This window comes from Lagopus muta, chromosome Z (assembly GCF_023343835.1).
Source record: "Lagopus muta isolate bLagMut1 chromosome Z, bLagMut1 primary, whole genome shotgun sequence".
Taxonomy (NCBI): Eukaryota; Metazoa; Chordata; class Aves; order Galliformes; family Phasianidae; genus Lagopus; species Lagopus muta.
This window is the reverse complement of record NC_064472.1, coordinates 16,694,861-16,711,774: the sequence shown is the minus strand read 5'-3', so window position 1 is coordinate 16,711,774 and position 16,914 is coordinate 16,694,861.

Sequence of the window (16,914 nt, the reverse complement as noted above, 5' to 3'; positions counted from 1 at the left end):
AAAGTCTTGCATTAGGCAATGTCAAAAAGGAAGACAATAGAAGAGATGAACTGTTGGACTGAGCTAGAATTTCATACTAACTGGAATGCATTCAAAAAAGTATATTACATTATAGACCATTGTTTATTTTTGAATACCAAGTAATTCAGAATAAAACACTCCTACTGCTTGTAGAATAGCTACTGTCTCTGTTCAGAATATATATTTTTATATATCTTGTTCAGACAGCTGTTCAGAATATATATAGAATATACATAGAATACTCAGCAGATACTGAGTTCTAAGTTTCATACAAGGGCTGCTTCTCTAACAGCTTCTAGGCAGTCTGTTCCAATGTCACCATTGTCAGCAAAGTCACCACACTTTGAGTGAAAATTTTCTGCATAACATCCAATCTGAATTTCCCCTCCTTTAGTTTAAAACTATTCCACCTTGTCATATCGCTATCAGACCTTGCACAGTGTTGGTCTCCCTCCTGATTATAAGCTTCCTTTTAAATAATGGGAGACTGCAATGAGCTCTACTCTGAACTCTCTCTTCTCCAGATTTAACAAGCCCAGCTTTCACAGCCTATCTTCACAGGAGAGGTGCTCTAGCCCTTTGATCATCTTTATGGTTTTCCTTTGGACCCAGTGCAACAGCTCCGCTTCTTTCTTGTGCTGGGGGCCTCAGGCCTGGTTTCCATACTCCAGATATGGCCTCACAGGAACAGAGTAGAGGTGTCAACCACTTCTCTTCCCCTGCTGGCCATCCCTTTTGGTGCAGCTCAGGATACTGTTGGCCTTCCAGGCTGCAAATGCACTCTGCTGGCTCATATCCAACTTTTTATTCACCGGGACCACCAAGTCCTTCTCCTTCAGGGCTGCTCTCAAGGAGTCCTCTCAGTGTGTACACTTGTCTGGGATGGCTCCAGCCCAGATGTAACACCTTGCACTTGGCCTTGCTGAACCTCATTATGTTCACATGGACTCACTTTGTGAGCCTATACAGGTCCCTCTGGATGTCATCCTTTCCTTCTGTTATATCAACTGCACTGCTCAGGTTGGTGTCACCTGTAGAGCTGCTGAAGGTGCGCTCAATCGCACTGCCTACATCACTGATAAATATGTTAAAGAATGATTGAGTGCAATAGCAGTTCCATGGAATCTGATAGAAATATTTGTGATGTAAGATTAATTTAAAGGCTTTGAAGAATTGGACTGTGAAAAAATAGGGAGAAAAAAAGTCAGGAGGACATACTTCTTTAAAGGGGTGTCATTTCTATGACAAAACGTAAAAACTCCCTGTCCTAAAGGTAAGAGACAAAGGAACTGGAACCAAAGCTTTAGAAACAGTTTCAGTGGTAGGCTCACTTCTAAGCAAAGTGATTGTAATGTACAGAGAACTGACTTTCTGTTGAAATTGTTCTACCATTTTCCTTTATTTTGATTGTTACGTAAAAGACATCTGTAATCTGTAGCACAAAAGAGCAATGACTTTTGCATTCATATAGCCAAAAGTATGCTTAACTTACTTCCATTAAAGGAATAGTATGACAGAATCAGTGAATGTAAGAGAGATGTAACATATTTCTGCAGTGTTCACTGTTATTTTTACAGGATATTATGCACTGCTTAAAAAATGGTGCAGAGCTTGTTCGTATAACTTCTAAGTGAAGATTTATCATTGAAAGCTCTTATTATCATCTCTGATAGTATACATTGTACTGTGGATTAGTGATATTTACATTTAAATTTTTTCTTACACTTGCTTATTCACAGTTTCCAAGCTGTCTTTCACCTTGACTGCTCTGATGTTCATTTTCATAGTCTCCATTTTTTCCAATCTGATTCTACGACCATGTTAGAATTCACTTGGCAAAACCTGTGGGACTATAGTCTTGTTTTTATTATGTCTGATATATTCAAGGGCTCCTTTTTTAAGTACCAGAAATAAGATGTTGTAGGATTTGGTATGGTTCCAGCAATACTCTGTGCATAAATCTTTTCATGTTTTACAGCTCAGCTTTTAGCAGATACTTGATATTCTTGGAGAATGTCCATGTTTCTGCTCCATCTGTATTAACTAAAGGTAACAAATGTGCCAGGAATCCTTTTCTACTGTATAAAGGGATCTTCATAAAATTTTTGTTGTGCAGCTTGTGCTAGTTTAATTAATGTTAGTAGGAAACATGGAAGAAGCCTTTTGTGTTCTATGTTAAATTTCTTCTCTACGGAACATTTTATGTAGTATCTGTCAATAATCATAAAATATTCTTGAACAAAATTAGTATGCAATCAGTATTCTTAACAAAATAATCTGACTTTTTTCCTTAGCAGATTTAAAGTATCTCACATCCTCAGTCACACTGCTTTACTTTTCTACATTTTCTCAGGGCATTTTTAAAATTCAACATTGATCCTACGTTTGTAGAGCTTGTCTTGATCAAAACTGCTGTATCTTAATAATATAGGCATCTTAAATGTGAATTATTTGCACATGTGAAGATTTTGGAACAAGAAGGGGTAAATTTATCTAGCATGTTTCACTTTATTCATTTATTTACCATTAACCTCTCCTCTTTCCATCACTTCCTGTGCTACTTCAACTTCCTTTGATTCATCTTCCTACAAAGAAAATATATTTAAATCTTGGTTCAGAGTTTTCTCTTGCAATGTGATTTTAATTTTCTGCTTGCTTATTTACTTATTATGCCAACAATGTATCTTTGAGCTCTGTAACAAATTACATACTTTACCATAATTTTTTTTTCTTCCTGTTTTTCACAGATGCATACATGCACTCCCATTTCTGTTATTTTGCTCAGTTATTTCAAAAACAACATTTAAATACAGAACATTGTCCAGGTTTTCATTTAATCTTCATGATCTGGAAAAGAAATTTACTTTTATGGGAATGTGAGCCTGGTCATGATGCCATTGTATGTTTTATTGCATAGAGTTAAAAAATAAACAAACGGCCAATAAGAAAAATATTTCAGTAGTGCAGAAACTTCAACTCTTGTAATAATTGCCTTTTTATTTTTTAACTGTGTGATTTTAAGACAAATTATGAGTTTTCAGCAATCCTCTCTAACGAGCAACACATTGCTAGCTTTTTAGTGGATGTTGCAAACCAGATGCCTGCAGGGATTCCACTTTCTGTTGATAACTGTAACTCTTTGTTTCAGAAGTACTATTGAGATCCGTAATCTAAATCGCAGTACTCCACTTGCACTTTCATGTGAATAATTTGTTTTTGTGGTTTGAAACCCTGTGATGGTTTTATCTTCATGGTTGGGTCACTCTGGTAAGGCATAGTCCTGGCATTCATAGAGAGGCCTGTGCTGGGTTTTATTATCCATTGTTGGGTTTTACAGAAGCAAGGTAATATTAAACACATGGGTAAGTCTGAAATCTTACTTCTTGAAATCTACGTATTTTGGTTTATGACATAGACGGATAGGCATCTCTAGCTACTTTAGGCCAGAATCTGAAACCTTATGAATATGAATTATGTAGAAACAGTGGACTGCTGACAGAGAAGGTAATACACATTATTTTGTTAGAAATTAATGAGACACTCACTTTCAAATTCAGAGTTATAACTTGGTATTCTTTTTTATGTAGAAAGTCTTTTTGAACCACATCTGCAATCTCCAGAGTTAACTGAAAACTGGCAGACTTTTGCTGGGATTCCTGCAGGTTCTGTTGAAACTAATGCTTGTACTTAAGGATTATGGCTTCTTCAGGCCAGAAAGGTTTAGAATGAAAGTATAATACAGCTGTTCAACTGAAAGAAATCTTCTGAGATCATTTAGTCTTAACTACAAACTCTGTAAGGAAGTAATGCCTCCTATTTTATTAGAGAAGGAGAGGAACCTGAGTGTTCAAGTAGGCAAAAAGTTGGCCATGAGCTAGCAGTGTGCCTTTGGGGCCAAGAAGACTAGTAGTATCCTAGAATGCATTAGAAAGAGCTGAGAGAATTGATCCTCCCCCCCTACTCTGCTCTGATGAGGCCACATTTAGGGGCACCATGTGCTCCCCAGTTTCAAAAAGACAGGGATCTCCTAGAAAGAGTCCAATAAAGGGCCACAAAGATGGAGCATCTCCCTCATGGGGGAAGGCTGAGTAACCTGGGCCTGTTCAGCCTGAGGAAAAGAAGACTGAGAGGGAATTTGATTAATGTTTATAAATATATAAAGGCAGGTGGGAAGCAAATGGATAAGGCCAGACTCTTCTTGGTGATGTGTAGCAGTAGGACAAAGAGTAGTGGCTTAAAACTTGAACATAGAAAGTTCCATAAAGACATGCAGGAGAAATTTTTACAGTAAGTGAAATGGAGCACTGGAATATGTTGCCCAGAGAGGTTGTAGAGTCTCCTTCCATGGAGATATTCAATACCTGTTTGGATGTCTACCTGTGCAACCTACTGTATGCTACCTGCTTTAGTGAGTGGGTTGGGCTCCCCCCACTGAAGTCACTGAAGTTGGAAAGGACCAAGAAGGTAATCTAGTCCAACCATCAACCTATCACCACCATGCCCACTAAAACACATCCCTCAGAGCCAAATCTTCTCTTTTATTGAAAACCTCAGGATGGTGACTCCACCACTTTCCTGGACAGCCTGTTCCAATGCATCACTGCTCTTTCTGAGAAGAAAGGAAGAGAGTAAAATTAGATAAGAAACCTGTGATGACCACTTTGACAAATCACTAGGAATTGTCACTACTCCCATTAAACCAAACTGATGCATTAGTTTCACAAAAACAAGGTCAAATATTCTGCTAGTTTTACATCCTTTTTATGTTTTAATAAAAGATTTTTTATTACAGAACTTTTGTTGCTTGTATACATTAACTTTATTATGTATTTTATATATGCCCCAAGGCAATTTCTCTTCAGTCAGTGCAGCCCATGCATGCTGAAAGGCTGGACATCCATGGTCTAGACTACAGGCTAAACACAGCTTCTGTCTTAACTTAAAAAGAGAAATTTCTCACAGTATTTTAATTTTATAGCAACAATCTTTCCTGATGCAAAAAGTAAGCAGCTGTGTTTCATTTCTGTAAAATAAGCCTTGGGTGTAGCAAATGTAACTTCAGCACTTCCTAGAAATTGTTTAAAGTGTATAGTCACAATGAAAGAGGAAGTTCTGCTCTGACAATGGGAGTTTGCGATCAGTAGCTGTTTGTTAGTCTCAAAACTCATCCCCTGTGAAACAAAATAAAGTTTTGCACCTACTGCATTATTCTCCTTTCCAGTTTACCAGCCATAGAGCTAGAAATTAATAAAAGTTATGGTACATGTGCGTGATTTCTTTAAGTATTTTTTGTTGCAAAAGTACAATCTTAAAAAAGAGAACAGTGCAAAAACTTCCATCAGCTGGCAGGATATTGTAACAGGTTTTAGCAACCAGAACTTACTTGAAACTTAAGAAGCAAGGAGAAGGAAATTCTCCATACTGATGGCCACCACTGTCAAGAAACAGTAACTTCATGGACAGATGCCTGCTTGTTCTGCTGCAGGGCAATACTGCAGGTGATACAGCATTATTAGAAGAAGCACCAAAGTTGCCTCTTTTGTAGATAGGTGAAAGATAAAAGAAATATTTTTTTACGTGTTCGTCAGTCTGAAGTCAATTTCTTTCGTTCTCAAGATATTCCCCAGTATAACAAGCACGGACAAATCATGTCTGTTTCTTCAGACAATATCATATTCTTTAGGAATAACTTGTGTCACCTTCCTCAAAGATGGTTTATTAGAATAAAGCTGAGTCAAAGAGCTGAGAGACCACACTAGGGTTGTTAAAATAACTAACGTATCATCTGGAACCAGAATTAATTTCATTAATAATATTGTGATCATTGGTAAGTCAGCGGATATGAGTGTTATGCCTGGATTAATTTGTGCTTACTGTCTTTGACACTTGTTTCTCAAAGCCAAGATTCTGGTTCAGGTCAACGCCCTTTGCAGAACCTTTAAAGCTGGCTCAGCAATTCAAGTAAATTCTCATGGAGCAATTCAAGAGAACATTGCCCCCTGTGCTTTGCAGCCTTTTTGACCTTAGCCCGAACAGGTTGCATTCTTCATTAACTCAGTCTGGCACCATTATCAAATACCTATGCACCTAACAGGCAATTCTCTGCCTGAGATCTTCAACTTTTTAAAGAAATCTTTCAGACTCTAATGTAAGGTCTTCTGTCTCCAGGACATAGTTTAATTGGGTCTGCTAGAAGAAAAGCATGTTTATTTTAATGAGTGCCCGTGTTAAGATAAAGTGAGTGATTATACCCATTACCACATTTGTTCACATTCCCATTTCCTCTCCTATTTAGAGGCTTGTGACCTTTTCTGAAAATGTTTTACCTAGCCAGTGAGGAAAACATATCATACAGATGTGATAACTTTATTTCTTCTAGGAAGCTATTACCTCAGTTTTCAGCTAAATGATTCTGACTGCAGTAAAGCTGATTGAGAAATAGCTCATAACCAGAAGAAAAATGCTTTTGGTAGATCTTTGGTGAGATTTTGAAATAATATTGAAGTGATATTTTTTCCAGAGATGATCCAAAGCTAAAATTGCGCCAGCTTGTCTACTTGACATTTGCATTACAAAGCTCCAGGAGATGCTATTTGTAGATTCAGGCATGGTTCCTGGGTTCCTGGATTATTAATTTGATAGGGAGATAAAAATTCCAGCTTCCAAGTTTACCATTTTTTATGTGACATGGATTCTGATGTGTACAGATTTGTAGTAACCTCTTATGATGTTCTCTGATTCTATGATTCTGAAGTCAAGTAAGTCAGAGTACTGTCAGATGAGTTCATTTGTGTAAATACTTTGTCTTGTTTTGTGGAATAAGATAAGAACTGAGCAGTGAATCTGAGCAAACACAGTGCTGTCTCATATTTGGCGTTATTTTGTTAGTTGTATGTAGCTACTCTGGTTTGTTAATGCCATACAGCCAGCTAGTACTTAGAGAAGCATGTAAATACTGCTAAAATAGCACAATGAAGAAAGGGCTGCAGAAAGAGGAGTTTAGACTACAGCAATCAGCACAGTGCTATGCCTTGTAGAACTAATACTTAGTTTAAGACAGCCAACTTAGCTGTAGGTATGGCAACAAGATTCATAGTGGTGATTACGATGCTGAATCAGCAATGTGTGCTTTATATGGGAAAGAGCAAAGCTGTGGAGAAAAGAGCCTTGAAAATTCACAGACTTGGTAATCATAAAAATTAACTAATCCAAACCGAAAGGTAAACTGTAATTACAGACCAATTTTTTATACAGTTATTAGCCATATAGCTGCATGGACAACATCAAGAAAGTTGTACAATTAGGTACATAGTAGCACCATAGATACAATGTAAGATGCTCTAAATAGACTGAGCAAATTAAGATCTTTCTAAATAAACATAATTTACTCATTGCACGTGGTCAGTGAACTGATAAAACAGAGTGAACATCAATAATATTCTATACTTGCTTATGTTGATTTTTTTAGTGTTACCATCTTTTCCAAAATTTATCTGCATGCTGTACTTGTTGGGCAAATTGGTAAGGGATTGTTTCATGAAATAGACTGATATAAATTCATTCATCTAGGGCAGTTAAAATGAGAATAAGAACTGAAATGGTATGTTATTAGTGCTACAAATACTATAACATGATAACATTATATTATAAAAATGATTTATTATAATTTGATTTAACCTTTCGTAATACATTATTTTTGTTACTGTCTTACATTTTTTTCTGTTCTACTTGGTCCTCAGAGACTATTTTTGGTGGGGAAAAAGAAGCTTATAATTCAGAGAAGTGATCAATTTTGTGCTTTTCTTAAGGTATCAAAATCCAATAAAACTTATAATTTTCAGTCAGTTTGAATTAATGTTTCACATGCCACTTGCCTTTGTGGTCCTGAGCTGTTATTTTATGTTACGTAAGTAATTTTTTGTATGTGTTTCAAGACATCATATTGACTTTCTTCAAAATGTCAGGCCTGCAAGATGCTTAACAAAACCTGTCACGATAGAGGAATAGTATTTCCATTGAGTTGGCCAATTTTTTTTTTCAGACTAAACAGATCTGAAGGCCAAGGGAATTGTTATGTTTGTTTAGTCTGACCTACTGAAGAGCACAGTTTTGTTGTAATGTACTGTTCTGGTAAATAAAAATACATTTCTGTAGTACTAGGGAAAATAAAACAATGCAAAGACAAATTTTCTTTCTTTTTTTTACAGATTTATTCAACCCACTGCCTGTTGTTTTCTCCAGCATAGCTGAGAATTTTCAAATGGGGCTTCAAATTCTTTGAGCTAATAGGGTTGAAGGAAAAGTTAGAGACACCCACCCCCCCAAAAAAAAAAAAAAAAAAGAACAAAATTAGAACTGGAAAGATGTTATGTTATGGAGCATTTCTACCCATTTGTCAAATGGTATAAATGTCAAATGTCTTTGTGCTGAAATTACCTAAGATTATCATAAAATCTAAGCTTGCTTTTTTTTTTTTTTTTTTTTTTTAAATCTTTCTTGGACTTCAGAAGAAAAGCATCAGTGTTTATGAGAGGAAATCTATGTGCAAAAATACAACTGGCATGATGCATTCTTCTTAAAATGCAGTTTTTCACATAAAATTACTGCAAGCAGTCCACAGACAAGATCACCAAATATCATGCTATTAACAATCTCATTCATTCATGAATATATTGGAATCATAGAACCATAGAATCGTTAAGGTTGGAAAAGACCACTAAGAGCACTTAGTTCAACTCATCACCACTGTGCCACATCTCTCAGTGCTAAAGTCACAGCTTTGTTGCCTTTCTTCAGACATGCTTTAGGGCTTCCAAGTGTTTTCTGTAATGTTTTCTGTAATGAGGGGGCCAGAGCTTTATAATTCGTTAATTTTTTTTTTCACTATGAAATAGAAATAATACACTACAAGAGAGAATGTGGAAATAAATAATAAGTTTTAAACAGCATGATTTTTATTTTGAAATAATCACAATTTCAGTTTGAGGAAGGTTTGTCAATAAAACACAAGGTATCTCCCTAGAGGTATAATATGTATTTGCAGTTACTGAATCATAGCCATAATTATGTAGTGTGGAGTGTTATATTTCTAAGCTGTATTTCTGTACTACCTGCTTGTCAAAAATAGATGATGAAGTAGCTCTGTAGAGTTAATTTTCAGACTCAGCCTAACAGCTATTCTCTCTCATATACCGGCCAGGACTAAAGAAAAGCCAGCACAGTAGCAAGAAAGCAAAGATGTTATTTATATTTTTTATCACCAGCTTTATTGGTTCATTTGTTGTCTATTTCCTGCTACAGAAATCAGTATGAAAACAGATGCTATAATAATTAATGGATGATATTCCATGAAAGGCAATGCAGATTTTTATACCACAATAAGTTGTATCTAGAACAGAAACATTTGTGGGAAAACTGTATACTGTAGTTTGTAGTAAGCAAAAACACTGGTCAATGAATATTCCTAAAAGAACAGTGTTTAATAACAAGCAGAATGGATTTAAGAACTATAACAAAGCAAATTCCCTGTAAACATAGCTCTCAGGAAATGTCGTATGCAAACTATCCACGCCTTTTCCTGACAATGCATTGTATGATATCTGAACTTCTTTATCCCAGGTCTAACACTTAGAAGAAGTTATCTTGAATAAATGGAGGGTCAAGGTTTAGTCTTTTTTAAATATATAAAAATTGCTGAGGAGGTTTTCGTGAAAAATAGATTGATTTTAAAAGAACATGTTTAGACAAGTACAAAGAATATATTGAAGTTTGGCATTTGTTTTCTTAAACAAACCATTGAGCAATCATTTAAACATTGCATGATCCTCATGTAGTTCAAGTTTACATCCTAACTAAAATACAAAAAACAGTTTCTTAAGTTCATACAGTATTTCTCATGAGAGATAGAATCAGTGAAATTTCTTTGGCTTTGTTTTCTACTTTTTTTACTGAATCAGATAACATTTTTAAAATCACACTTTCCCAAAATGATATTTTAACAGTCTTTTAAAAGGTTAAACAAATTTTTACCTTTTAGGAATCTATTATCTATAAACTGTGCACAGTTTGGTTGTTATCAAGACTAGTCTAGGTTAGTTTTTATCTGACAAGGTGAAACTTTTTGACAAAAAATAGAATTGGCATGCATAACGATGAAATCAAAAATGATTATTTGAAGGCTGGAAGAGGGGTATAAAATCTGATGTGCAGGTATAAGACTCAGGCTTGGATAAAAACTGATGTAGCTATTAATACTAAATAGGATGTTTTTGATCATAATTTCTGTAACTTTTCTATATTTCTGGCTCTGAAATCAATATTGAAGAGAAATCCTTAGTAAGTTACCTGACTATGTTTTGTGGTAAGATACGTCTTATGCAATTAAATTGTGTCTGTCTAATCAAAGCCATTTGTCAAGGCTTGTTTAACTGTCAGTTAAATGAAGAAAGTTCCCCCATAGCTAGAATAATTCTATCTTCTCAAAACAACTATAGAATTCTCTTTTACTTTCTTTTCTGCATCAATTCTAGAAGGAGCTTACTTTTCACCTTAGATTGAGTGTAACATTCAGTTATTAAAGTTAAGGGAAGTGAAGTGCAACTTTTATTAATCCATATATAATACAGAAATATTGTCTTTGTTATTATTAGGAAAATATCTGCTACTATCAAGTAGAATATAATGAGATGTATATAAGCATTATTTTTTATTTCCTGTTTTCTCTTCTAAATCTGTAGCTCTGGAATATCTTTCTTCTGCTGTTCAAGTCCTTTGTTCATTATCAAAACATTGATTAATGTTTTCTCGGAAATTGTTCATAATTTTGGGTGTGTTTCTTTGTGCAAGATAATTAAGTTGGAAGTGAAAATAAGAAAACAATACGTGACCTTGAATAAACTACCATAATTTTAACATAATGTGAGTGAACATCGCATCCAAAATAAACAATATAACAAGTTCTTGAAATGATACAACATACTCCATTAACCTTTGAAAAAGCAGTGTGTGAATAACTGCACATCCGTTCATTCAGCATGAAAATGTTTCACACCTTTTCCCAGGTGCTTCAACTTTGTGATGCAAAAATGCATTATATTTCTTGTCTTCCAGCAGGAGAGCAGCTGTAATTTACAGAATGAAAGCAGAGCTTATATGGCAAATAGAGTGAAGATAAAATGAAATATGAAGTATATGTATTGAAGTTTTGACTGCAACTATAATTTAATCCATGGTTGTTTAGAAGTTGAAATGCCCTAAAATAATGTACTGTAGAAAAGACAAAGAGATTTTCAAGCAGCTGTACAAGAGATCCTGACTGGAACTAGAAGAATCTCCTCATGTAAAATAATAATTTAAAAAAAAAAATTAAAATATTGTGAAATATTGCAAAAACAGAATCTGTTTTTGAACAACCCTGAACATCTGATATTGTTATGGTAAAATAGTGCATTCTTTAAACCTGAAGTTTGTTCAGCCTCAAATTGACTTCAGGATTGCTATAAAATTGGATTAATTACATCCAATTTTTGACTTCTGAGAATGAAGTGAAAGCTGGTTGTTTATGCTCTTTATAACTGAAAATGGAAGAGAGTTTATTCAGGAACTGATTCCTCCATCTTAAAATGCGTGTTATGAGTGATCCTGTAGAAGATCCATCTCTGAAGAGTATGTAGAATGCATTTATCACATTACTCTGGAGTTTGAAGATTCATGGCTACCATGCACGTCATTCTAGTCTGTGAAATATTTTCTGAAATCAGTGTGCATGACCATACCAATAGCATGTTTCAGAGATGCAATGCCTATCTGCGAGAGTTCTCATGCAATAGAGGAGAAAACTATGGTTCCTGAATACTTCTTCTTCAGTCTTCATCTTCCATCTCAAAGAAACATCTTCTTCAACTTCTAACTGTAATTTTCCATCTTCTGGGATAGAGCAATGCTGGAGGTCAAGGGGCTGGGAGCAGCACAGACAGACAACAGGTCCAGCTTGACCTATGCCTCAGCAGCCAAGGGGCAAACTGCATTTTGAGGTGTATTAAAATAGCATCAGACAGCAAAAATGTAACATTGGTATTGTATTACCTGAATATTGTATGCAGTTCCAGGCTCCACAACAGAAGAAGGATGTCAAAGTGCTTGAAAGCATCTGGAAGAGGGCAACAAAGATGATCAAGGCTGGAAGGCATGTCCTTTGAAGAGAGGATAAGGAGATCTGGATTGTTCAGTCTGGAGGAGTCAACAGGCAACCTCATTGCTCTATTCAGCTCTCTAAGGAGGGGAAACTGACAGGCTTTACACTTGGAATGTCAGGATAGGAATGGCACAGAGCTGTGATGGAGGAGGTTCAGTCTGGGCATTTGGAAAAATTTCTTTATCATGAGGATGTTCAAACACTGGAACAGACTTCTTGGGGAGGTGGTTGATGTTCCATGCCTTTAAGTCTTCTAGAGGAATTTGGATAATGCCTTCATTAATAAGCTTTAACTTCTGTTTAGCCCTGAAGTGATCAGGCAGTTGGACTTTGAATGTCCCTTGCAGTCGAACCATTTATTCTGTTCTGTCCGTTCCATTCTGTTCTGTAGTAGGGATTTAAGACTAGAATAACAGGTAATTTTTTTCAGGAACTATGCTTCTACTCTAACAACCACGTTTGACCTGTGCCTGATGTCTGGAAACAATGTCAGTGCCTGTAGTGATATTACTTTAAATAAGATCATCCTTTGTGCTTTACTTCAGTAACCAATACTGGCTGTCACAGTTTCGGGTGGAATACCTTATAATAACAGGGTGAAAAGCATAAGGATCTGCTACATCTTGGATGATAGTTACCTGGTTATTTGTTCTAGGTCTTGATAGGAAATTCCAATGGTTGTAAGGACCACTGCTATACTAAATATTGGGAATATTTACTTTTTGAATATCTGTGGTGGAATAGAAGTTTCTCAAGGACAAATACATTCAGTTTGACTGGAAAGCAAACAAACAAACAACAACAATCAATCAAACAAAACAAAACAAAAAAACTGCAAATGCACTTCAACAAATCATTTTACTATAGCTACCAGTATCACTACTGGTCTGAACATTAACTAATTGGACCACCAATCATCAGTCCTCCTGTTTAGTCACATCTTCAGCAGCATAGATATGCTAATAAAGATAGATTCTGTCTCAGCTTTGCTTTTCAGCACTAAGTGAAGAAGTAGTGCACAAAGAATTTTATGTTAGAGAATTTCTGCAACATTGAAAATAATGAGACTCTGCAAGAATAATAATGTGAAATTCCACATGGGCTTTAAATGAAACAATTTTGCTGACTCCAGCATGATAATCCTTTCTGCTGACTCAAGTAATGACCTCTAGTTTCCTTTTAAAGGGAAAGTTCATAATAAACCAAGGTAATTTTTGCAACACTAGTGTGGAAAAGACCATTTAGATTTCAAACTTGCTTATCGCAGAATTAACTATTTTATTTACTTATGTTCAGAGCGCACATACTTGGAATAATTACTTCTTACCTATACAAGCAGTTATTTCAGATTAACTGGATTTAATCACATGAATATAATTTGTTTTGGTAATCAAAGAATACAAACCTGTTCTTAAAATTTGTAATATTTTATTTCTTATTTTGGATTTGTATAAGATATAAAATAAGCATTAGCTTATGATTATTGAAGCAACACAACATTTTAAATTTCTGAAATTTAAACCAGATGTTTTTGCTTTTCATTTTGATATTTTGTATGCTTATGACAAAGGCTTTCCTGTACTACTACTTTTATCCAAAAGAAATGAAACAATTTACAATTTAGCTTGATTCCTATTAATGAGATTTCCCTTCATGAGATTATGTCCATGTTTCAGGCAGAGGGCAACATTAATGCAATGTGATAAATCGTAACTCTTTTATTCAGGTGGCTATATAGGCTACAGTGAAATTCTCCTGCACCGGGTGAAATTTAGATTTGTATGGTGCTTAGTTATTATCACAAAGATTAATTTTATTGACTGTAATTTCAACAGAGAAGCTTATGGAGGAAGAAGTAGCAAAGCTTTAACCAAATACTGTAATGAATCTCTTTTCAGAGTGTCATAGTTTTTTTCTTAGACTCATATCCTATTTTCATGACTTGAATATATATGAAAACTGGACTTATCCTCACCTTGTGACATTTTATTTGATATTACCCCAAACCCCACTTCTGTTTGGACTATTTTTATTGTACTTCTTTGCCAGGACGTGCATATGGATGGACTTTTTATCTTTGATTCTTGCTGATCTCACCTTGATCCCATTAAAACTTCAACAGTGGTGATAGAAGTAATTTGTTGGTTGTTTGAAGTCTTAGTTCTGCGGCGGTGCACAGTAGGAAACTCTATTCCCCAAATGCCTGTCATGATCTCAGCTGGATTCAGGAGGAATATAATTCAGTATGGACAGAAGTGTCTGGATGGAAAAGCAACTTGAGAAGCGTGTTGTTTTTTGTTCTAACTGAAACTGTGCAGTTAGAGATCTGAATCAGTACAGACTCTGCACTAGGAAGAAAACTAAAGGCAATAACAAATATCCTGGAATCAAAAGTGAGTCCTTCTGTTGTAAGGATCAAATACACTTGGCAGAAACAACACAACGAATACAGTTTCTGTGCAGAAGAATGTAGGAAGAAATAGGTCTGAGACTAGTTTACTTTTGCTGAGAATACTGATGAAAACTAGGATGAAAAGTCTGTAGTAGAAGTGTCAGAATCTATGAGATGTAGGGAAGAGAAAAGAGAAAACTTTTTTCTTTAAAAAAAAGTTGTCTAAAATCCATTCAGTATACAGAATTTCACAAAAGATAAAAGCACTTCTATGGACATGTTATTCTCTTCCCCCTTTTCTTCTTCTTCTTCTTCTTTTTTTTTTTCTGGCTGCTTTATGGTAGATTTTCTTTTTTTGGGGGGGGGGGGAGGGGGGGGGCGCATCTGTGGATTGTGCTTGTAATATTCATTGACATATTGATTTCATGCCACTCCATGGTGGGAGTTTAGGGTCTTCTTCTCTCCCCCAGTTTTTCCTTCTCTTGTGCTCTTTTCTTTTGTAGATTCTGCTGTCTGTTTAGCTTTTCTTTTAGGTTTAGAAATTACTGCTATGGGAAACAATAAGCATATGAAGGGCAGACAGAACTTTGAGGATAGTCAGACTTGTTATCCCCTTTCCAGACTCCTTGCATACATATACTTCCAGAATGTTATATCTGATCCCACCAACCTGGAACCTGAAGAAGTCAGGACAGAGCAGAGAAGACCTTATAGATAAAACCCATGTTAGATACAGGTGGGCCAGGAACAGTGTACGAGCAGGGAGTAAGAGTAGGCTCCAGTTCCACAAGATCATGCCATTGATGTGCTTGCAGGAACTAAGCAAAGATGTACTCCTGATGCAGCAGTCTAACAGCAAGCAAGGTAGGCAGTCAGGGCTGAAGTAGTGAAAATGAATATTTTCTTTGGGATGCTTTCAGTGCTGGACTTCCAGCTCTGCTGCTTGCTGCAGGCATTGTCAACAAGAAGGAATCAGCAGGACAGCAGCAGGGATGGCAACTCCTCTAAGCAATCCAATTGATTTTTGTGTGTGTATGTGTATGTGTTTGTGTGTGTGTGAGAGAGAGAGAGAGAGAGAAAGAGAGAGAGAGAGAATAGTTTGCTAGTAATTGTATTTGTTACTTTTACACGCAATTTTATTTCTGGGCAGACACTGGCAGAAATAACACAGCATCAGCTGGAATGGTGGAATATTTAATTAAAATGATTCTGAAATGAACTGCAAGAACAGACAGCATCACATTATTGAAAAATATGTATTATATTGAAAAATGTGTAATGTCTATTTATATTTACTTCTTAATGCTGTGAATGAGTTTGAAACAAAATAGTATTTTCTGTCTTTCCTAGACCATTTCTCATAGCATTGTAAAACTTTTCAGATCTGACACAGCTCTAGGTATTGCTATTGAAAAATCAATGTCTATTTTAATCAGAACATGTCACAAATCTAGGATATAATTTCCAAGGAAGCACATTGATAACTAAAGAACAAATAGGCTGGTTCTAATTTAACTAATTTAAAAGAAAATAATAATGTAAAGCCATTCTATCTCTGTGGCTTTGGCAGATGTGACTGAGAATATGTCAAGAAAATACCACTGCAAATGGAGTAGAGTATTTTCTCTCCCACGAGAAACAATACAGGTACCAACCTGAGAAGTCGCATTGTGCCAGCAGTGGTGGAAGCCAAATTTCCTGCCTTTGCTTTCATGAGAAGAGCTATGGCTGTACTTCCAAGTAGAGGTGTCAGGAAGACTTTTGTGCCCTCCCTCTGACTTCTGCAGCCCAGAGATGAAGTGTGATTTTTTCCTTTGCCCTTTAGCCTAATTTAATATCACAGCTTAAAAAGTGACATGAGTTTCTATCTGATTCTATCTGACGCTGTGAAGCAGAAATATGAAGAAGGACCTCACTGTATATGTTTAGAGTGAACTGACAAGACAGTTATATGTAATGCCACAGTGAAGTCTCCCCAGGTCATTCTCTTTTCCAAGCTAAACATTCCCATTTCCCACAGCATGTCTACATAAGGGAGATGTTCAAGCCCTTTGATCATCTTCATGGCCATCTTCTGAACCACTCCAACTGTTCCATGTCCTTATGCTGAGGGCCCCAGTCCTGGATGCAGTGCTACAGATGGGGCCTTACAAGGGCAGAATAGAGGAGGACATCAGGTGTTCTCAGACTTACTTTTCTCTTACAGTGGGAAAATTTTACTTCCTCAACTCCTTCCTAGAGGTTTGGGAACACGGGTTTGAGAAACTTGGGAAGCCTGACTCCTAATAAAGACTGAGCTGAAGAATTT